We start from the raw sequence: 24,495 nt of genomic DNA on the forward strand, positions 1-24,495 counted from the left end.
AGCAAAGTGTCATTTCTTCAGTGTTGTCACATGAAAAGATAATAAAATATTTACAAAAATGTGAGGGGTGTACCTACTTTTGTGAGATTATAATATATTATACACACACACACACACACATAAAAAAATGTTGTCTTTCTATTGGTTGAACTAGATGGATTTGTGTCTTTTTTCAGCCAGACTATGTAGCAACTGTATTTGTGATTCCCGCTGCTCCATAATCGTTAAAAAGTGCAATGTGTATGGCGGCCAGAGTCAGGTAATTATTTTTTTCATATGTAAGGTCTATAAAGATCAAAAATTGTAATACCAATACCAATCCATTGGAAAAGTCTGCATGTCCCGAGAGAGCAGGACTGGGTTGCAAAGGTGACGGAGATCATGGCAATTGAGGAATGGATCGCCATCTGCAGGGGCACTCGAGAACGCTTTGACTCCTTATGGGCCCCATGGCGGTCTCATGTAGCTAGCTCGGCTCCAGTTTCCTCTAGTTTGGATCTTGCCTTGCTAGCCTTAGCGGATCCCGCATTTAGGCAACTTGTCCAGTCGCACCACAAACAGAATCAGAACCAGCAACAGAACTAGAACCAACAATCCTAATCCTGCAGTATTTCACCAACCAATGAACAAGGAGTAACAGCCATTTTCTGGATGCCTCAGGGGTACTTTAATGTCTAATATGTTTTCACCATATTTCATGGTTTTTTTACCTATTGCAATATTTTTCCTAGTTTTCTATTTGTGCTTCTCCTCTCCTCCCCAAAGCTTGGGGGGAATGTCCATCTAGATGGAATATCTGGGACAGGGTAGGACTTATAATGGTTATATTGCACTGGTTTATATTACTACCTTTATCAGTGTTTTTTTTTTTTTAGACATGTGAACACTGATCTCCTTTCCTTCTTTCTTCTTGTTTTTATTTTGTTTTGTATTGCCTAAAATGTGACGCATTGTATTGCATGTATTAAATGACATTTCTGCAGAAAATGAAAAAAAAAACGCAGGAGGGGGTTAAAAATCCTTGGCACGCACACCTCTCCCCGAGCCAAGCCTAACACCTTTTTCCCGCTTGCAATTATGCCCGCCTAATCTAAGATTATCAAAGCATTCTTTCTGTGCATCGCGCCTCTGAAAATTATGCAGCATAGGACAGAGCAGTGTCAGCCAGTTCCATGCAATAAAGGGAAATAATAGATCCTCTAAGGAACGTGGCTCTGATGTGGAAAATCAGAAAAAAGAAATGAAGATTGTGTCTGGGAGAAGAGGAAGGATGAGCAACGCACAGACAAGGATGAACAATAGGGCTTGTGGAAGGAGAACTTCAATGTGTCTTATGTTTTTAAAGCTGAATTCCAGGTATGTTTTTTTTTTTTCTTTTTGTACAGGTATATTAAAGAGGGGCTCCAGGCTCCCCCCCAAAAAAATTAAAAGCCAGCAGCTACAAATACTGTAGCTGCTGACTTTAAATATAAGGACACTTACCAGTCCAGGGATCCCCGCAATGTCCTCACCTGAGCCGATTCTTCAATGGGCTCCGGGTGTAGATGCCGGCATCTCAATTAACCACTTAAGCCCCGGAAGATTTTACCCCCTTCCTGACCAGGGAGTTTTTTTGTGATTTTTTACTGCGTGATTTTAACGGACAATTGCACGGTTGTGCGACGCTGTACCTAAACGAATTTGACGTCCTTTTTTTCCCATAAACAGAGCTTTCTTTTAGTGGTATTTGATCACCTGTGCGATTTTTGGATCATGCGCTATAAACAAAAAAAGAGCGTCAATTTTGCAAAAATAATATTTTTCACATTTTTTTATATGAAATTCCCCCAAAAAAAAAAAATGTAAAAATCTAAATTTACATTTTCGGCCAATTTGTTTTATGCTACATATGTTTGGTAGAAAAAAAAAAAAATCGCAAAAAGCGTATTTTGATTGGTTTGCGCAAAAGTTATCGCGTTTACTAACAAAGGGAAAGATTTTTGTCATTTTTGTTGTTTTTTTTTAACGCGTAATGGAGGCGATCTGCGATTTTTTTTGCGACATTGCGGCGGACAGATCGGACTGCCATTTTTGACACTTTTGGGGTTACTAGTGACATTACTGCAGTAATCAGTGCTATACATATGCACTGTTACTGCAAAATTACACTGGTAGTGAAGGGGTTAACTTTATTTGAGAGGGAGGGGCTGTGTGTGTCCCTAGGGGCGTGATTCTAACTGTGATTGGCTGTCTGTTGAGCTGTAGAAACAGTGATCAACGGTTCTACATAGTAGAACCGTGTGATCACAGTTTCTACACAGGGGAGAATGACAGGTGGCTTGTTTACACAAGCTGCCTGACTTTCTCCCTCTGCAGCGATCGCAGAGTGACCGGCGGACATCGGGTGGGGGGGGGGGGAGGTCTGTGACCACGCGGGAGCGGGAGCGTGCCGCCGGCGGCGCGCGCTCGCTCCCTAGACCCTCACAGGTTAGCGACGTAGACCTACGTCACTTTGCCTGTGAGGGGCTGACTGCCGACGTAGATAGGCGTGCGGCAGTCGGCAAGTGGTTAAATTTAAGGACACTTACCAGTCCAGGGATCCCGCAATGTCCTCAACTGAGCCGATTCTTCAATGGGCTCCAGGTGTAGATGACGGCATCTCAATTAAGGGAAAACCAGCAGTGAAGCCTTGCAGCTACACAGGGGGACTCCTGCTGCGCATGCATGAGCCACTCTGTGCTTTGTGAATGGTCCCATAGTCTTCCAGGACCTGTGATGTGTCCCAGAAGACTGCAGGGGAAACAGGGGGGCTGAACTTCCGACTCATCTGACCAAAGTGGGAGCGGGTACCTGTCAAAACCCGTTCCTCCTTAAAAAGTGGCAAATGTGGCGGGGAGGGGGGTAGGATGCAAACAAGCGGAACTTCTCCTTTTGGGTATAATTCCGCTTTAAGCTTGGAACAATTTAGGTATACACAATCAATATCTGGTCAATCTGTGGAAGCAATAATTCTCTACTGTAGTAGCTGCTGCTGCTACAATGATCACTGATAACTTCCACATCCCGTGCCGAACATCTGCCCTGCTGCACAGTAACCACAGGGGGTCGCTTGTTCCATTTAGAGAACTCCTCTGTTTTTCATAATGAATGCAAAATGTTCTCTGAATAGATGAGGTGGAGAGGCAGGGAAGTGATGTCATGATCTTCATGTTTTTACTGCCCCACCCCCTGGCCACCAGTGTGAAAGAGCCTTTTCTCAGTCTTCCCAAAATTAAAAAAAAAAAAGTTTTTTTGGGGGAGTCCCTTTTTTTTTTTTTTTTTTTTTATAAATTCTTTATTTGTATAAGAAAGGCATACAATACAATCACCAACAACCGATAAATCACTAGCCAAAATATGCAGCTGAACAGTACAAGTACAGAGAGGACATCAAGAACACAAGATATACCATGAAAGGCACACTATTGAATAAAACCAGTTAAATAAATGCTACCATAGACAGTGTAAACCTATATAAAACAAATGACCAGCATGGCACATGGCAGAGCAGCCATCAGGCACAAAGAGGCAAGACAAAGCCGCGAACACCGGAGGGCTGGTCCCACCTCCGCCGGCGTCTATCACATGGCCGGTATATGGAGGCAGGGGGGGGGGGGGCACACCCCAGGTCGCAACTAGACTCGGCACCTCATACGTGGCCAGAGACTGTAGGCATGCCCAAAAACTGGGAGGAGGAGAGGGATTTTCGCATTTTCCAGAGGAGTAGTAGAAGGAAAGATCAGAAAAAAGAGAAGACTAAGAAGACCGAAAGAGTGGGAACACGGGTAGGAGGGGAGGGGGGAGTACAAAGGGGGAGAGAGGAGGAAAGTGGGGCAAGGGGATGGAGAAGATCGACCATGGGGGGCCCGATAAAGACTCACGCAATAGGTTTCCTGTAGTCCTCCGAAAATGAGGATTCATGCAAGTAAAACCATCGCTCGAGGAATTTGGCTCTAGTGCCCCGCTCTGTGGCCCCAAGATCTTCCATCTCGTTGACCTGGGCGGCCCTCCACAGCCACATTGCGATCATGGGGGGCTTGGTCTGTTTCCACATCAAGGGAATACAACTTCTAGCCGTCGTAATCAGGAGCGGTAGGATAGACTTCTTGTAGGAAGATCTCGGAAACCGATGATGATGTAATAAAAAGAGCCGGGTCCAACGTAAGCTCATGATCTGTAAACTTCCGGATGATAGACAGCACAGCTGTCCAAAAAGGTAGTAGGCTGCGACAGGACCAAAAAAACATGGCGAGAGATCCGGTATCCTCTCCACAGCGCCAACAAGTGTCCGAAGTGAGAGGAAACATTTTATGTAGTCTGGAGGGGGTGTAATACCACCGGGTCAACAACTTATATCCGGCTTCTTGATATCTGGAGCAGACCGAGGACGTAAGGCGCCTAACATGCGAGGCCGCGGGCGGTAGGGAGCCCAGGAAGTGGGCGAGCTTGAACCCTCTGCCAAAAAGATAAGGGTTCGAACATCCGGTAAAGGAAAAGCTGCTGCCTCGAGATCCATTCGTTATGCCGGATGAAATGCCATAAAAGGGAGTCCCTTTTAAACCCCTTCACGCCTAAGAGTAAAACAAATCTAAATGCCTAAGCCCAATTTTGACATGTTAGTAAAACCGTACATATCATCACAATTACTTTGTGCATCCAGGTGGATTATACCACATTTTTCTAAGCACAAATTGGCCTTTGATTTGGTGGCAAATGCTAATGGATATCTCCGGATATATATTTTTTTTTATTATCAATGGAAAACTGGCCAAAAATAGTAAAAAAAATATATATATTTTCTTAATGTAACTGTATATTTCTTAATCAATAGTGCGCATTTTGCTTTTTTTAAATCCTACCTAAAACACACGGACACTGATACTACTTTAAAAAAAAAAAAATCTTGTCCAAAAAATACTGACCCTGCCCATTGACCCAAACACTAACGCTGGCACTGACCTAAATGAAACCTTGATCCAGGTATTTTTTTTTTTTTTTAACCACTTCTGGACCGGAAGGACTTGCCTTTCCCCTTATTGACCAGGCCATTTTTTGGAATTCGACACTGCCTTACTTTAACGGACAATTGCGCGGTCGAGCGACGCTGTACCCAAATACAATTGATGTCCTTTTTTTCCCGCAAATAGAGCTTTCTTTTGATGGTATTTGATCACCTCTTTTTTTTTTTTATGCGCTATAAACAAAATAGAGCGACAATTCTTTAAAAAAAAAAAAAAAACAATATTTTTCACATTCTGCTACATAACATTCCCAAAATAAATGTAAAAATACATTTTTTTCATCCTTTTAGGCCAATTTGTATTCTGATACATATTTTTGGTAAAAAAAAATTGCAATAGGCGTATTTTGATTGGTTTGCGCAAAAGTTATCACGTCTACTAACTAGAGGAAAGATTTGTCATTTTTATTTATTTATTTTTACTAGTAATGGACGCGATCAGCGATTTTAAGCGGAACTGCGACATTGCGGCGGACAGATGGACCCCTAACTGACATTTTTGGGGGACCAGTGACATTACTACAGTAATCATTGCTAAAAATATGCACTGTTACTGTAAGTCCCCATTCACACTAGCGCGACTTGTCAGGCGACTTGGTCGCCTGACAAGTCGCGGTGGGTCGCCTGCCATTGATTAGCACAGGACCCGTTCTAATAGGAGCGACACAAGTCGCTTCGACTTAGAAAAAGGGTCCTGTACTACTTTGGGGCGACCTGGAGGCGACTTGCATTGACTTCAATGATATGAAGTCCGTGCATGTCGCGCCGAGGTCGCGGTGCACGCTGTGCTCCGCAACTTCACAGGTCGCCCCGGCAAGTCGTGTCGCCCCTGTGTGAATGGGTTAGAATCATGACACTGGCAGGGAAGGGGTTAACCTAGGGGTGGTCAAAGGGTTAAGTGTGAGCCTAGGGGAGTGTTTTCTAACTGTGGGGGGAGGGACTTGTGAAATGACCATAGAGACCTGTGTTCTTATATAGAAGGATCACAGATGCCCTGTGATCATTTCAGAGAGAAGAACGGTCAGCTGTGTTTACAACAGCTGACCGTTCTCTCTCAGCGGGGAACGATCGCAGATGGCCGGCGGCCATCGGTGCCGCTGGTCCCGTGCATCGGCATCCCCGCTGCCTAGTGGGGTGGCGCACGCTCGCCCCCCAGCACCCTGTGTGCGACCGACGTAGATCTACGTCGGTTCGAGCAGGAGAGCCAGCCTGCCGCAGTAAAACTGTGGCGGGCGGTTGGGAACCATTTAATTATTATAATTTTTTTTTTTTCTTCACACACTTTTTCTATCTCTGCAAGGACAGAGAATGATACAATGTATCTCTTCACAGTGACTGATTACTGTGATAGCCATTTAGAGGCTTTTACAGCGATCAGGTGACCGAGAAACGGCCGCTAGAATGGGGCCTGGAACTCTCGGTGAGACCCTGGTCTCTGTGCTGGGAGTGCGCCATGCGGCACTTCCAGCATAAAGGAAGATACGCAAATATCTAGCTCCATGGAAAAAAGCCCAGTCCAATTGAGCCACATATTTGCATACTGTCGGCATGAAGGGGTTAAGGAAAGAGGAAGACAACTAACTGATTGACCAGAACTGTGCACCTAATCTTCAAAACAAAATCAGCAAATGCAGCTCCTATACAAGGTTCCGGATGCTTCTAACTCCTGTATTATGGATCACTCTCCTAACTAACCAGGTGCAGATGCCAAACAGAGGCTCATCCTCACTCCGAACTGACAACCCTTCCAGAGAAAAGCTGCAGGCAGCACACCATCACCTCCAACACTTGTAAAACTTCAACTTTCAAAGAGAAACCTCAAAGAATCACCTACGCATTTCACCCAAACATTATTCCAGCACAGACTTCAAAGAAACCATGCCTGGGACCATCAACGCGTTTCATCCAAACTTTATAACCGTGCCATCCCTTTAGGGATCTGTGCTATAAACCATGACTCCCGTCAGAGCTCTGTGCTATAAACCATGACTCCCGTCAGAGCTCTGTGCTATAAACCATGACTCCCGTCAGAGCTCTGTGCTATAAACCATGACTCCCGTCAGAGCTCTGTGCTATAAACCATGACTCCCGTCAGAGCTCTGTGCTATAAACCATGACTCCCGTCAGAGCTCTGTGTTATAAACCATGACTTCCGTCAGAGCTCTGTGCTATAAACCATGACTTCCGTCAGAGCTCTGTGCTATAAACCATGACTTCCGTCAGAGCTCTGTGTTATAAACCATGACTCCCGTCAGAGCTCTGTGCTATAAACCATGACTCCCGTCAGAGCTCTGTGCTATAAACCACGACTCCCGTCAGAGCTCTGTGTTATAAACCATGACTTCCGTCAGAGCTCTGTGCTATAAACCATGACTTCCGTCAGAGCTCTGTGCTATAAACCATGACTCCCGTCAGAGCTCTGTGCTATAAACCACGACTCCCGTCAGAGCTCTGTGCTATAAACCACGACTCCCGTGCACCAGCGCGGAAGTGACGTCATCGTGGCTCAGCCATTCAAAAGGACCGGAGCCCCCGAATTTGGAAGGAAGACCAGAGGAAGATGAAAGCCCTGTCAGTAGTGACAGTACACCGCTGGAGGGCTTCATTCAAAGGTAAGTATTTCATAATGTGCTAGCACCGCTTTAAAGAGAAACTGTAACACCAGGAATGTTTCGGGACTGTTTGCAAGTTATTTTATTTGAAAGTAAATTTCCCATGTGGATGCCCATGAACCTGGTACACGCTTCTGGAAACCCTAAACATTGCTCTAGATCTTTCAATTCAAATCTCAATGGCCAGTAGAGAGCCAATAATTTGTAACGGCGATGTGTAATAACCAAGAAGTATATTAATCTAGTAGACAAAGTCAAGAAAATTCCAGTAAGAAGAAAATAAAAGTAGAAAGAAAAGAGGAAAAAAAAAAAAAAAGAAAAAGAAGAGGGGGGGTCTCTTTGCAGAACTGAAATAAGGGATGGGATGGATGGAGGGGACAGAAAAGGTGCTTACTCGACAGGCCTTTTCCATTGATTTTTTCTTGGCACATTTTTTTACAAGGTAAGTGGCCTTGGCTTATTAACCTTGAAAGGCCTTGTGAACGGCATGCAGAATTTCATATACAAAGCCAATTTGTACATATTGTTTTTTCTTATTTTTCAAACCCGTGGCATGGTGCGCCAAAACAAAACACCAAAGTGTACCAAAAAATACATGTGAACACAAAAAAGAGCACCAGGGTGTGTCATATAGACCCCTTCAGAAGAGGAGGGACCTTTCCCTGACCCCACCCCAGAGTGCAAGTCTCTTGACGGGGGCAAAGCATACTCAGGTCCACCTAGCCAAAAAGCCCAGCGGACCTCTCTCCTCATGCTCAGCGGAAGCCAACTAATAAGTATTCGGTGAGGTGATCTCCCAAAGAGAGACCCCCTCCAAGAAAGGGGAGGAAAGAACTTAGGGCCACGCATCTTCCCCATAGACCCACACCCTACATTCCTTGAGTGAACAAAACCACATATATATAAGTGCATAGTGGCATACACATGAAGAGAAATAAATTCACACACTAGGGCCGATTTAGACAGGAGCTAATTAACTTACCAGCATGTCTTTGAAGTGCAGGAGGAAACCAGAGCTCCCAGAGGAAACCCAGGCAAGCACAAGGAGAACCTGCAAACTTGTATGAGAATGCAAATCCTGCTTGAAGCAAACAAAAGCCCCTAATTGCAGACTATCAAATCTATGTAATGGGTGGGCCGACCTAAACAATTTACTCAATCTGTGTCAATTTAGGCAGGTGTTTGTACATTAATAAACCTTCAAAGAAACAGCGCATATCACAAAACTCACAATGTGCAGATAAAATATATCCTACATGCAACATAAAAATGTTAAACAATGGAAAGTCCCAATTTTCAAAGTGAAACTTCAACTTAAAGTGACAGTGCTTCTATGGATCTCCAGTTATATGCAACAGTGCTAGTGCTCCTTATGGACATAAGGTTATGAGGAGCTTCCTGAAGACAACAAATCAGGTTGAAACACGTAGAAGCTTTGGTTATGCGAGCTTTGCGCAACTTCCGCTGACGTAATTTCTGGGCGGTGACCCGTAACCAAATTACGGTATCGGAATGAGTGGCGCCCATTATCCCCGTTACACACACAATGCTGTACATACCAGGTGCCAGGTTATAAGGCACGCCAGCAAGTGCGTGCATTTTTGTACACCTCATTTTTATTAATAAACATAACAGAATGGTTTTATGCTATAAGCCTCTTACCCTGTCATCCTTCCTTTTGAGCGCTATTGTGGAGTAAAACCAGGGCTTTTTTTCTCAGAAAATAGGTGCAGGAACTCAACCACGGTCCCCCCAAATCCCCCTCCCCACACACACACACACACCCTCAAAGCCGCATCAAATAGTGGCTGTGGTCAAATTTCACTAACAGTGGAAGGTCCTAGAGGGGTATTAAATACCATGAGTGCATTACATGCAGAGTGCAGAGTTCAGGGGTGCGCTATGTGCAGAGTTCGAGGATGCATTATGTACAGAGTGCAGAGTTCAGCTGTTTGCTGCATACAGAGTGCAGAGTTCAGGGGTGCGCTATGTGCAGAGTTCGAGGATGCATTATGTACAGAGTGCAGAGTTCAGTTGTTTGCTGCATACAGATTGCAGAGTTCAGGGGTGGCTATGTGCAGAGTTCGAGGATGCATTATGTACAGAGTGCAGAGTTCAGCTGTTTGCTGCATACAGAGTGCAGAGTTCAGGGGTGCGCTATGTGCAGAGTTCAAGGATGCATTATGTACAGAGTGCAGAGTTCAGTTGTTTGCTGCATACAGATTGTAGAGTTCAGGGGTGCGCAACGCACAGAGTGCAGAGTTCTGCCTTCTTCCATAGCTGCCTACCTCTGTATTCCATAACCACATCTCACTTTCACCCCTCTTCAGCTATGACCTCTGCATGCAACCCCCCCTCCACTGCCCCTACTCAAGCCCCCCCCCCCCCCCCCCCCCACTAAAAGCTCCACCATCTTCCACCTTACTTTTGTTGTTGCATTAAGCTGAAGCACCCAGCCAACTCTAGTACCTCCCCGTACACTGTAGGTGGCTCCACTTCTCTCACTTGCAGAGAGATCATCCAGTGGGGTTGTCGGCATCCGCACTGCACCACAGGCACCTGCATCTCCCTTGTCCCCATCCTTCACTTAGTGGGAGCCACTCAAGAGATCAGATCTATGGGAGCCATTTGGGAGACAAGCTGTCACTTGTAAACACAAAAGCTGGACTTCTGTATTTACAAGTGATAGTGCTGAGCAGGGAACAGAGGGCCTGAGCCAAAGGTGGTGGAACCGAGTTCCACCAATTTCCAGCCCTGAGTATAACAGACAAGCAGTGGTGGAACACAAATGGTACAGATCAGCTAGGGGACTGGCCCACAAGTGCTACTGACCATAGTAGAGATAGTTGGTCAGATAGATATGGTGAGTGCGAGTCCATGTGGTGCACAATAAAGCACTGTGGAGTGGAGCACCTTTTTATGTCCAAGAGCACCAGCACTTTATCATATCACTGGAGGTCCATAGAAGCACCGTCACTTTAAATTGAAGTTTCACTTCCAAAATTGTGACTTTCCATTGTTTATTTAACATTGTTTTATTATATTTCATGTAAGATATACTTTATCTGCACATTGTAAGTTTTGTGATAAGCGTGGTTTATTGGAAGGTTTATAGGTTGTGATTCACAAAGTACACATACAACTGCAGCATTCACTCATTTTTGCAGTCCATTTGTATTTACATCCAAAGCTATAATAATAAATGTATAATTTAAATGTTTGTACTACATTGTTGTCAGTAGATCTAGGTAGATTTACTTTAAGGCTGGTCAAACAATGTGCAGTTTTCCTTCCTTCAATCAAGGGTTAATGAAAAGAAAATTTCTTGATTCCCCCATCAACAGTCAGTGTTAATGGGGTAATCCCTCCCGCAATGCCGGGAGCTTTCCCCACCGGCAGAATACAATGATCGCTCCTGGTGGTTATAGCCGCTGGCAGTGATCGGACGAGAAAAACCCAACAGGCCGGTTGTACTGGAAAGATTCACTTCAACACAACCAGCCTGCCTATAGGTAGATCGATATTCGGCCGGCCCTACTGATCCGGCCAAATTTTGATCCATCTTTGGCCAGCTTAACAGAGGCGATACAATCAGGCTTCAATGTGTGTGGTCAGCCTAACCACTTAAGGACCGGAAGGTTTTACCCCCTTAATGACCAGGCAATTTTTTGCGATACGGCACTGTGTTACTTTAACTGACAATTGCTTGGTCGTGCGACACTGTACCCAAAATTAAAATTGATGTCCATTTTCTTCCCACAAATAGAGCGTTCTTTTGGTGGTATTTGATCACCTGTGCGGTTTTTATTTTTGGCGCTATAAACAAAAAAATAGCGACAATTCTGAAAAAAAAAAAAATAATAATATTTTTTACTTTCTGCTATAAAACATATCCAATTTAAAAAAAAATGAAAATTCAACAATTTAGGCCAATATGTGTTCTGCCACATATCTTTGGTAAAAAAAAAATCCCAATAAATGTATATTGATTGGTTTGCTCAAAAGTTATCACGTCTACAAACTATGGGATAGATTTATGTCATTTTAATTTATTTTATTCGTTTTTACTAGTAATGGCAGCGATCTGCAATTTTTAGCAAGACTGCGACCATGCGGCAGACAGATTGGACCCCTAACCACTTTACCACCGGAGGATTTTCCTGCTTAAAGACCAGGGGTTATTTTGCGATTTTTTACTGCGTGACTTTAACGGACAATTGCGCGGTCGTGCGACGCTGTACCTAAACGAATTTCACGTCCTTTTTTTCCCACAAACAGAGCTTTCTTTTGGTGGTATTTGATCACCTGTGCGATTTTTTGATCACGTGCTATAAACAAAAAAAGAGCGTAATTTTTGCAAAAACAACAATATTTTTCACTTTTTTTTATATTAAATCCCCCCCCAAAAAATGTAAAAATCTAAATTTTTTAACATTTTCGGCCAATTTGTTTTACGCTACCTATGTTTGGTAAAAAAAAATCGCAAAAAGCGTATTTTGATTGGTTTGCGCAAAAGTTATCGCATTTACTAACAAAGGGAAAGATTTTTGTCATTTTTGGTGTTTTTTTTTTTAACGAGTAATGGCGGCGATCTGCGATTTTTTTTGCGGTACTGCGACATTGCGGCGGACAGATTGGACCCTTGACTGACATTTTTGACACTTTTGGGGGTACCAGTGACATTACTGCAGTAATCAGTGCTATATATATGCACTGTTACTGCAAAAATGACACTGGCAGGGAAGGGGTTAACAGTATTGGACAGGGAGGGGTTAAGTGTGTCCTAGGGGCGTGATTCTAACTGTGTAGGGACAGGTCTACTAGTGTAAAAACAAAGATCAACAGTTCTACATAGTAGAACTGTTTGATCTTCACTTTTACACAGGGAGAACTGACAGGTGGCTTGTTTACACAAGCCGCTCTGTCTTTCTCCCGCTGTAGCGGCGATCGTAGTGTGACCGGCGGACATCGGGTCCGCCAGTCACACTCCCGCACTCCTCCGTGAACGAGCCGAGGCGGGCGCGCGCCTCAGCGGGCGCGCGCCCGCCCGCTATTGGCTCTGGAAGGAGTGACAGGCGAGCGACGTAGACCTACGTCACTCTGCCTGGCCGGGGCCGACTGCCGCAGTAAATATACTGTGCGCAGTCGGCAAGCGGCTAACAAGCGCTGTTGATGGGACCAGTGACATTACTACAGTTATCAGTGCTATAAATATGCACTGTTATTGTACTAATGACACTGGCAGGGAAGGGGTTAACACCAGGCATGATCAAAGGGTTAAATGTGCTCCTAGGGAGTGCTTTCTAACTGTATGGGGGGGGGATCAACTCACTGGATGAACACAGAGACCTGTGTTTCTAAATAGGCAGAACACAGGATCCCGGTGTTCATCTCTGACAAAACAGCGTTGTGCCTTGTTTACATAGGCAGACCGCCATTCTGTCTCCATGGGGAGCGATCGCGGGTGGCTGGTCAATCCCCCTCTGGCCAATCGGCGCGTGTGCACGCCTCCGGCAGCGCACGCACCCACTATCTATTACACGAAGCGGCGTACAGGTACGTTGTTTTACGTAATAGAGCTGACCTGCCGCAGTAAAACGAAATTCCACCAACTGTACCTTCTCCTCTGGTCCTCCTCCTTTAGGTTTAGGATATATACCTTTTGGCCAGTCATGTGACATCCTGGAGATTTTCCTCTTCTCCTCCAGCATTAGCAGCCCTCCATGCTGCAAAGAGCACCTTAGGGGGGGGGGGGGGGTCCATGACTACCTTGGCTAACAGGAAGTAGTTTGAATGATGTTGGGCATCATTTAGCTCAGAAGACTGATGCAAGGGTGACAATGAGGGCTTTAAAAGGTGAAGGGCAGTCTTTTCTCAACCTTTTCAAGACAGAGAAACCCTTGAAATAAACTTTCTGGTCCCAGGGAACCCCTACTAAGAATGAATATATCTACAACTCATGATACATTAGTGTGATGGTCAGTGGGAAGAATGTTCCTCACACTTTTTGTCATTGGGAAGAGTTACCCCCTTACAGATATTTAACCACTTGCCGACCAGTCACGTTGACTGTACTGCGGCAAAGTGGCTCGATTCCGTCCAGCGACGTAGACCTACGTCGCTGGACTCCTCCCCCTGTAGGCGGCGCTCGCGCACCGCCGGAGGCGCGCTCCCGCTGTTTTCAGTCGCAGCGGGAGTCGGGCCAGGGGAGGAGCGGCGGCGGCGATTGCCGCTGCTCTTCCCCGATCGTCGGGGAATCGAGTTTGGAGAGCGGGCGGATCTCCTAAGTGACAAACAGTGACAGATTGCAGGGTTCAGCATAGCTGAACATGCGATGTGTCCCTGTGTCACTCAGTCCCCTCCCCCCACACACGTCCGTAAGCACCAGGCATACATTAACCCCTCCCTCTCCAATAAAAATTAACCCCTTCCCTGCCAGTGTCATTTTTACAGTAACAGTACATATGTATAGCACTGATTACTGTAGTAACGTCACTGGTACCCCCAAAAGTGTCAAAAATGTCAGTCAAGGGTCCGATCTGTCCGCCGCAATGTCGCAGTCCTGCAAAAAAAACGCAGATCGCCGCCATTACTTGTTAAAAAAAAAAAACACCAAAAATGACAGAAATCTTTCCCTTAGTTAGTAAACGCAATAACTTTTGCGCAAACCAATCAAAATACGCTTATTGTGATTTTTTTTTACCAAGCATAGGTAGCAGAAAACAAATTGGCCAAAAATTAAAAAAAATTTTGATTTTTACATTTTTTTGGGGGGGAATTTCCTATAAAAAAAATGTTAAAAATATTGTTATTTTTTTCAAAATAAATGTTATTTTTTGTTTATAGCACAAAAAGTAAAAATCGCACAGGTGATCAAAAAAAGGAAGTAAATTTCATTTGGGTACGGCGTCACACGACCGCGCAATTGTCAGTTAAAGCCGCACAGCGCCGAATCCCAAAAAGTGGCCTGGACGTAAGACAGCAAAATCCTCCGGTGGTAAAGTGGTTAAAAAGATCAATGGTGTGAGTGGGAACTTATTTGAGAAGCAGAAATTGGAACCATGAGAAACTTCTTGAGGAACCTTAGAATTCCATGGAACCCTGGTTGAGAAACCCTGGTGAAGGGTAAGGGCGAAGGAAGTGATGGGTTATGGGCTTTAAGATAGTGCTGCTAATTTGTTTTTGTGTTTTTAGGAGTCACAGATCCACTTTCAGGTCAAAATTCCCTATAGATAGGTTGGCACAAGTCACAAACCTCCACCGTTACAAGTTTCTGCCCACCCCAAAGGTCCTTGAAACCCATGCCAAGCTGGCAGTCCATCTTGACTTTCATCCATCCCCCAGAATCTGCATGTGAGCTGAAATCCCACTCTTCCTCTGAACACACGGAGGTTGGCTTGGCAACACTGTCAGAGACTCGCTCTACTTTGTCCCCCCTCCAAGCGTCGCTTTAAAAAGGAGCCCCTAACAAGCGCGTACTCCTGTTCTCCGGCTAATTACCAGCAGCCAGCTGATGACAAGATGAACTACCTGCAGAGCAGCCCCCGTGAGCCGTACACTGAGCTGTGGGGCGGTCTTGCATGTAGACAGCATCCCGCCTGTGAGTGACAGAACGTGGAGAGCGCCACAGAAGCGGATAGAGGGAGGGAGCGCTCCGAACCCATTTCACAGACCACTGAACTGTCAGTCGCTCACTCACTGGGACAGGTTACTCTTGTTTTCCCGATCCCTGGGTGGCGGGGTGTGTTTTATGGTGTATTACACTGCACTATGCCAGACTGCTGCATCGCATGCATCATGGCATTGGGATTCTTCAAAGCTGCACAAAGGGGAGGCAGCCATATTGAGCTCAGCTCTGGTTTTAGAATTACACAGGATGTAAAGTAAAATCCGGCCTTCCCTTCAGTCCTGCACCCTTCTCCTGTACTGAGAATAATTGCTCTGACTTTACTGCACAATGTGAGTTTCTCTAAGTGGCAGTTGGAAGCTGCAACCAGTTCAATAGATTCCTCCTCATTTCTTGGCTAGAGGGCATCCAGCATCAGCTGGGTCTTTTCTCCCCAGACACGCCCCTTTCATTCATTGGATTTCAGTTCTTTCATTCATGAAGGCTCAGCATCACATGTGCAGGTTACCGGGGGGGGGGGGGGGGGGGGGGTCTGCATGCAGATATACTCTGACGAGGAACTCCCCCATATTGACATCCGCCCATCGAGGCATTTTGGGTATTTTAACCACTTTATGACCGTCAGGCAGCCGCTCCTGCGCAAACCACCGTAACAATACGTCAGTCGCGCACAGGCAGCTAGGGGGCGTCATCGGTAAGGCCGATGCAGCGGGCAGGCGGCTCCGATTGCCACCTGACACCCGCGATCGTTCCCCACTGAGAGAGAAGGACGCTCGGCTGTTGTAAACACAGCTGACCGTTCTTCTCCCTGGAATGATCATAGAGCTCCTGTGATCCTTCTATATAGGAGCACAGGTCTCCATGATCATTTCACAAGCCGCGCCCCCCCCCCCCCCCCCATAGTTGGAATCACTCCCCTAGGCTCACATTTAACCCCTTGATCACCCACACTGTTAACCCCTTCCCTGCCAGTGTCATTATTACAGTAACAGTGCATATTTTTAGCACTGATTACTGTAGTAATGTCACTGGTCCCCCCCAAAAGTGTCAAAAATGTCAGTCAGGGGTCCGATCTGTCTGCTGCAATGTCACAGTCCCACAAAAAAAAAACCGCAGATCGCCTCCATTACTAGTAAAAAATAAAAGTAAAAATAAAAATGACAAATTTTTCCCGTATTTAGTAGACACAATAACTTTTGCGCAAACCAATCAAAATACGCTTATTGCAATTTTTTTTTAACCAAAAATATGTATCAGAAAACAAATTGGCCTAAAATGTTAAAAAAAATGTGATTTTTTAATTTTTTTCGGGGGAATGTCGTATAGCAGAATGTGAAAAAATTGTTTTTTTTACTGAATTATCGCTCTTTTTTTGTTTATAGCGCAAAAAATAAAAAATAAAAAATCGCAGAGGTGATCAAATACCACCAAAAGAAAGCTCTGTTTGTGGGGGGAAAAAAGACCTAAATTTTATTTGGGTACAGCGTCGCATGACTGCACAATTGTCCATTAAAATAACGCAGTGCCGAATCGTAAAATATGGCCTGGTCATTAAGGGGGCAAATCCTTCCGGTCCAGAAGTGGTTAATAACCCCTTCCAAAAAGCAGGCCACTGCTTGTAATGGGGTGAATGCTCTTGAGAGTAGTACTAAGGCTGAGGAAGCTATGTCCTGCACCTGGCCAGCAGCCATGATTGCCTGCACTGCATAGTGAAGCACAGAGACCCAGAGATGACACCACATATGTAATGAAAGGGAAAGGCTTTATGTAAATATATAATAGGCATAGGTGGTCTGGGGTAAATATAAATATGATGCAGCACTAAAAAGGTGCTGCACCATATTTATGGTGCTGCGACCCCCCTCCCCATGGTCAAAATACAACAATGTGCTCCTATCCAAATTAGAACTCCTTAGAATGCACAGTGTATTAATCACCATTAACCACTTAAGCCCCGGAAGATTTTACCCCCTTCCTGACCAGGGGTTTTTTTGCGATTTTTCACTGCGTGAATTTAACGGACAATTGCGCGGTCGTGCGACGCTGTACCTAAACGAATTTCACGTCCTTTTTTCCCCACAAACAGAGCTTTCTTTTGGTGGTATTTGATCACCTGTGCGATTTTTTGATCATGCGCTATAAACAAAAAAAGAGCGTCAATTTTGCAAAAATAACAATATTTTTCACATTTTTTTTATATGAAATTCCCCCCCAAAAAAATGTAAAAATCTAGATTTTTTAACATTTTCGGACAATTTGTTTTATGCTACATATGTTTGGCATAAAAAAAAACTGCAAAAAGCGTATTTTGATTGGTTTGCGCAAAAGTTATCGCGTTTACTAACAAAGGGAAAGATTTTTGGTGTTTTTTTTTTTTTAACGAGTAATGGCGGCGATCTGCGATTTTTTTTGCGGTACTGCGACATTGCGGCGGACAGATCGGACCCTTGACTGACATTTTTGACACTTTTGGGGGTACCAGTGACATTACTGCAGTAATCAGTGCTATACATATGCACGGTTACTGTAAAAATGACACTGGCAGGGAAGGGGTTAACTTTATTGGACAGGGAGGGGTTAAGTGTGTCCTAGGGGCGTGTTTCTAACTGTAGTGGGACATGGCTACTAGTGTAAAAACAGAGATCAACGGTTCTACATAGTAGAACCGTCTGATCTCCATTTTTACACAGGGGAGAATGACAGGTGGCTTGTTTACATAAGCCGCTCTGCCTTTCTCCCGCTGTACCGACGATCGTAGTGTGACCGGCGGACATCGGGTCACACGCCCGCACTCCTCCGTGAACGAGCCTCAGCGGGCACGCGCTCGCCCGCTATTGGCTCAAAACCCGGTGACAGGCGAGCGACGTAGACCTATGTCACTCTGCCTGGCCGGGGCTGACTGCCGCAGTAAATATACTGTGCGCAGTCGGCAACTGGTTAAATATGTGCAGGGCTTTTTTTTCTCAGAGAATGGGTGCAGGAAATCCTCCTTTCCAAGTCTCCCCTTGTCTCCGCCCCCTACCCACCTCCGAGCACTGTTCCTTTGTTCCACTTCCTACCCACCTCCCAGAACCACCCCTTTTAGAGAAAAAAGAAGCATGTAACATTTGTGTTACTAAGTAATTTGTATGGAACTTGTTAATGATAAACAAGAAAAGCAGTAACATAGATCCCCTGCAGACAGCAACAATAGACCCCCTGAAACATCAACAGGTCTCCCCACAGCCAGCAACAATAGACTCCTCCCTCCGAGCAACAACTGACCCCCAAACAATAGACCCCCCCAACTACAATTTATCCCCATCAGCCTGCATCAACAAACCCTGCAGCACACCCCAGCACCCCATGCCATTACATACATTAATTGCTGGAGGTGCAGGAACTGTGTTCCCCTGTGTTCCTGCTGAAAAAAAAGCCCTGAATATGTGTCTACGTAAACTAACAAACAACAAATGGATTACACCAGCACTTCCTGCGCGCCATACACCAGAAATGACGCAGCAGAAGTGACAGAAGATGCTCCACCCTACGTGTTTTGACAATTGGACATCATCAGGGACAGTGCTGCCCTACCTCACTCTGCTGTCTGAGCAGACTTGTCTACAGTCTGCCCAGAGATTATAACCCAATGGACTTTAGGGAGGAAGAAGACGTCTGAAGAAGATTTTGCCCGCTCTCTCTTGTGGGTGTGTCTTTTCAAAAAAGACCTCGCCTGTGAACTCATTTCCCCTCCCTTATCCCTCTTTACTATCCTCCACCACACCTGCTTCTTGTTAAAATGTTTTCAAAAGATTTTGAACTGCTTGCTTTGGTTGCTGTGCCATGTAGCTCTTCCCCCATGTGATCAGCTGTGTCCAATCACAGCTGATCTGATGTAAACAAGGAAATGCCGGTTATCAGCATTCCTTTCCGCACACTGACAGCGTGAGAGGAGAGCCGATCAGCGGCATTTTCTCACAAGGGATACCTGCACAGATAATCAGGGCACTGATCATGAGTGCAGCCCCAACAGTGCCCAGCAGTGATGCCAGTCAGTGCTGCCTTTCAGTGCCACCTATCAGTGCCCATCAGAGGCACCTATGTGTGCCGCCTATCAGTGCTCACCAATGCTCCATATTAGTGTCTCCTCATCAGTGCCATCTTATCAGCGCACATCAGTGAAGGAGAAAAATTACTTATTTACAAAATTTTCCAACAGAAACATTTTTTATTCTAAATTTTTTGGCCTTTTTTTGTTTTTTTTTTAGCAAAAAATAAAAACCCAGTAGTGATTAAATACCAACAAAAGAAAGCTCTGTTTAAAAAAAAAAAAAATGTCATTAGGGTACAGCGTTGCATGACCGCGCAATTGTAATTCAAAGTGCGACATCGCTGAAAGCTGAAAATTGGCCTGGGCAGGAAGGGGGTGAAAGTGCCCTGTATTGAAATTGTTAAGGACTATGTTTTTTTATATATTTTATATAAAATAAAGAATATTTTTTCCTAAAAAACAGGCATATTACTAAGGGCAGTAGGGAGATACCAAGGAAGACAAAATACAGGCAGATTAAACATCACTTTTAAAGGGTCAGGCTAGACAAGCAGTCATTGCACATCTGGTCAGATGCTGGAGGGTGAATAAAGTGTACGTACAATGAACCTGGTACATGCTGTTGCTAAGTGAGTGCATTAAAGCGGTAGTAAACCGCCGTTATTTATTTATTTTTGTTTTTTTTAAACCTGCAAGGCAAAGTTACAATGTGCTAGTATGCATCTTATACTAGCACATTATATGAAACCTACCTTAAAAACGAAGCCCTCCAGCGGATTGGACAAGCCGCAATGACATTACTTCCACGCATGCACGCGGGAGCCACTGTTTACAGAGCAGGACTCTGACGAAACGACCCCGGGTATGCCGTTCATTCAGAGCGCATGTGCCGATGACGTCACCGGCAGCTTCACAAGTAAATATTTTCTAAATGGTGGACGTTAAGGAAATATTTACTGTATCTATAGGTAAGCCCTATTGTAGGCGTACTTATAGGTAAAACTCAAGCCTAGTTTACTCCCGCTTTAATTCAAAGGCAGGCGGCTCTGGGCCCCATAGCAGTTGGATGGTCTGCAAGGACTATGGTTATTCTTTTGCCACGATAATAAGGATTTGTATACACAGGGGTTGTTTACTTGTGTTTGAAACGAATGTCATAGGAAGATTAGCAGACTCCAATTTACTTGGATAACACACAGTGGATAACAGTTCTGGGACCGCGTTTGACCTGCTTTGCTTTTCTCTGAACGCAGCATGTGTTCCTTTGGAGATGAGTTTGCAGTGCAAGCAAAACAGGTCAAACACAGCCTTGTGCGTTTGTATACATGCGCTTGAGCCGCACTCGAATGTAAAAACCTGCGTTTGCCAGCAACATCCATTGGACACAGGCCGGGCAAGTAAGGCACATGAATCTGGGACCACAGGAGTGAGACAAAAGCTGCAATCTCCAGTGCTGGCATTCTGTGGAGTTATATTATAAGCCAGAAAGATATTCAGCTGAACGACCTTAAAGGGTTACTCCACTTTCGTGGGGAAAAAAAAATCAGCAAATTAAGAAAAAACAATATAGCGTATAGAATTGCGACATAGATCAAATTGTAATTGAATGTTATTAAAAATTACCTTTCCTTTTTAATCTGCAGCTGTTGTAATTTTCTGAAAATGCAATACAATATGGCCGCCTGGAGTTGTTCTGTACACAGAATGTATACTGACCACACCCCCAGAAACATTTCCTGCTTGTGTGATTGGCTCACCAATTTTCCCAGAAGTCTGCCTAAGGCCCCTTTCACACATGGAGTCCTTAAAGCGGAGTTCCAGCCATTTCACTCACCTGTCCAACGGTCCAGCGATGCGGCCGCCCGAAGCCTCGATCCTCTGCCTCGGCGCTGGCATCACTGCTGTGGGCACCCGGCTGTGACAGTTTGCGGCTTCACAGCCGGGTAACCACTGCGCATGCGCGAGTCGCGCTGCGCGTCTTGATTGGCCGGCAATCTTCTGGGACCTCTGACATGTCCCAGAAGATTGCAGGGAGGGAGGGGGAGAGGAGAACTTCCGTTCAGGGCTCCGAGCGGAAGTGGGAGCAGGTACCTGTCAAAACTAGGTACCCGCCCCCCCCCCCCCCCAAAAAAAATGACATGCCAAATGTGGCATGTCAGGGGGTTAGAATACCTAAAGCGGAAGTTCCACTTTTGGGTGGAACTCCGCTTTAAGGCGGACTCCGTTTTTCTCAGCGGGGGATTGATCCGCCGATCCCCCGCTGAGCAGGCAGATGACAGCTGTGTCTCCGCGCTGTATGGGGAGACACAGCTGTCAGGTCCCCATTCTTCTCTATGGGGACGGACCGACTGGAAAAATAGGGTTTCCATCATTTCGGTTTTGACGGATCGGATGTCAGCGGACATGTCTCTGCTGACATCCGATGCCCCATAGAGATGCATGGGGCGTCTGTTCAGATCCACCAAAAAAACTGACAGGCGGATCTGAACGGACTCCCTGTGTGAAAGGGGCCTTAGATACAAGTCAGATTTCTGGCATCCCCTGCAGCAAAAAATGTAATTTTTGGTGATATACTCCCAATAGGAACCCGTCTAAAGGGATGCGGGCCCAGCAGATTTTCTCATTAGATCTCTGCAGCTGCCACAGCTGATAGATAATTATAAAACCACTCCCATTTGACCCACATAGAACAGAGGAACAAACAGGGATTTCTTCAGAATAACGAAAGGTAGGAATCTGCAACAAAGTTTGTTAAAATCCCTGCAATGTACAGAGATCACCCAGAGGGCAATGTTTTTTTTCTCAAAAGTGGAGTTACGCTTTAAGGTCGCAGATTCGCAACGTTCCCATCCAACTGCATCAGTCAATCAAACGCAGTGTAGCTCACAGCATCCTTAGAAAAGAAGCCATGTATGCAGGTGATTCAAAAATCTTTCGGTAAAACCCTTCATACGTAAGGCGACATTCACTTTTTGGTTCAACGATTAAAAAAAAAAAAAAAATATATATATATATATTCTTCTAGCCACATCGTTTGGTGCAATTTTTAGCAAGATATTTTTCAGATTAGAATAAGGACTGTCATCTTTACACAATGAACCATAACAGCTGATCTTGCGTTGGTCTGCACAAGGTGCGTCATGCGTCTATCACCCCCATCGGCAGCTCTGTGTGTGTGATCTGATTAGCAGCCGGTGACACTGCGGCAGCACCTGGAATGCCCTGATCTAGGCATTTTAATCATGAGGTTGTGTGTAATGATAACCGTGTGCACAGCCCAGCCCACCTCAGCCCACACAGGTGCAATTACAGCCGCCTGTTCACACTCATTAAGCACTGATGCACCTCATTAGAGGAGGAAAGCGCTGTAATGTAGAGGAGACGGAAGGATAGTAATAGCGTTTTTCTCTCAACCCATTCTCAGCACACATGCCAGTGTTAAAAGCAAGGCATCGGTCTCAGCTATGGCATGAAGTTGCCCATGCACCAAACTAAACCCATGCATGATCCAAACTGCGCACACAAACTAAAGCTTGCAAAAATTTGGAAGGGATACTGTTATGCGCACTCGAGAGACAGCATGTAGTAACGCACAAGGCCAGCAACCAGTTACGAGACAGAGTTAGGCCCTTTTTAGACGAGAGGTCCGATCAGGTCCGTGGTCAGTGGCAGAAACTGTGCCCCCATTGTTAGTGTCAGTAGGTCGGATCAAAGGTGTGCGCAGCCCATTGCATTAGGGTGTGCACCCCAAAGCTCAAACACACACGCCTTTTCTCTGCAGCCTCAGCTGCACTGGACAGTGAATCAATGGGAAGTGCTCTGTGCTGAGTGGCTTCCTGTACATTCACAAACTGAAGCATAGTAAACAGTTTACCATTCTTCAGTTATGAATGGATACAGTGCATTCACGGTGTTCATTTAGAAAAGGGGCTGGTAAGTCACATATTTACTAGCCCCTCCCCCCACTCTCCATCCTGATACAAACCCTGCAGCAGCCGGGGGGAGATGATAGAGGAAATCCAGTAGCACTGTGGGGCCAACACGTGGGGAAGCACTAGGCATCAGCACCACACGTAGGGATTAGGGTGTGCCCAGGCACACCTCTGGGTCAGATAAATGGAAGCAAAGGGCCACATCTGGCCTTTGGTCCACAGTTTAGAGACTGGTGTTCTACTACAACAACAAAATGTGGAAAAGCCACCTTCTAAAATGGAAAGGCCATAACATTCTGAGGTGGATTTACTAAAACTGGAGAGTGCAATATCTGGTGCAGCTGTGCATAGAAACCAATCAGCTTCCAGGTTTGTTGTCAAAGCTTAATTGAACAAGTTGAAGTTGATTGGCTACCATGCACAGCTGCCACAGATTTTGCACTCTCCAATTTTAGTAAATCAACCTCTCTATCTCATTCACTTCCATCACAGTCACGAAGGAGTTAATTGGCCTGCAAAACATGAAACTTCGGTAATCAAGTGAGAGACGATCTTTCACTTTGCCTATGTCTACTGCAATTAGTTGGAGGCAAAAATTTGGCAAATGTCATCAAGGCGCTGAGAAATACGCCAGAGATAAATTTTTCAGCTATGTTTACGTGAAGTGAATTTGCAGGCTCAGACTTGGCGTATTGGCTAATTATCTGATTGAATGTTTTCAAATTCAGTCATTCTTCAAGCAAAGAAAGATCTGGTGACTTTACAGTTAGGGATAGTAAATCTCGGCTTAAAAAAAAGGAGAAAAAACGCAACTTACTTTGTTTATCCAGCCTTCAAAATAAGGACTAGTTACTCGATAGCACTGACTGCACAATTAAAGCATCTCACAATCAAACGTGAGACCTTGGCAACCTATTTAGATGCGTTCCAGTACTGCATTGCTACAAGTGTGGGTGGCATTCTTCAGCATCCCCATATTCAAAAAAGGAGACAGCAGTGGGCTTAGGAGCTCCCAATACATTCTGCACCAATGGATTGTTGAACTACTGGTGCCCCATGTGATGGTGAGAGTTAATTTTCACAGTAACTTTTTGGTGGAAAAAAAAGTGACAGGTTTGCTTTAAAGTAAAACTGTGGACAGGCGATGGAATGAAGTATTTACATATTGTCAACAATCAGCAAATAAGCTGCTCACTGCCACCTGTAGCTGCAGGCATTGTGGAGCAATGCATCCTCAAAGTTCACACGAGAAGCAC

The 24,495-nt window shown here is 45.1% G+C and overlaps 1 protein-coding gene across 2 annotated transcripts in view; it reads right to left on the reverse strand.

The window, feature by feature from the left end:
• RAI1 (retinoic acid induced 1) overlaps positions 1–24,495 on the reverse strand; it is a 330,449-nt gene that overhangs the window by 211,260 nt on the left and 94,694 nt on the right. The gene's annotated exons all lie outside the window — the stretch shown is intronic.

This window comes from Pelophylax lessonae (assembly GCF_965119305.1).
Source record: "Pelophylax lessonae genome assembly, chromosome: 6".
Taxonomy (NCBI): Eukaryota; Metazoa; Chordata; class Amphibia; order Anura; family Ranidae; genus Pelophylax; species Pelophylax lessonae.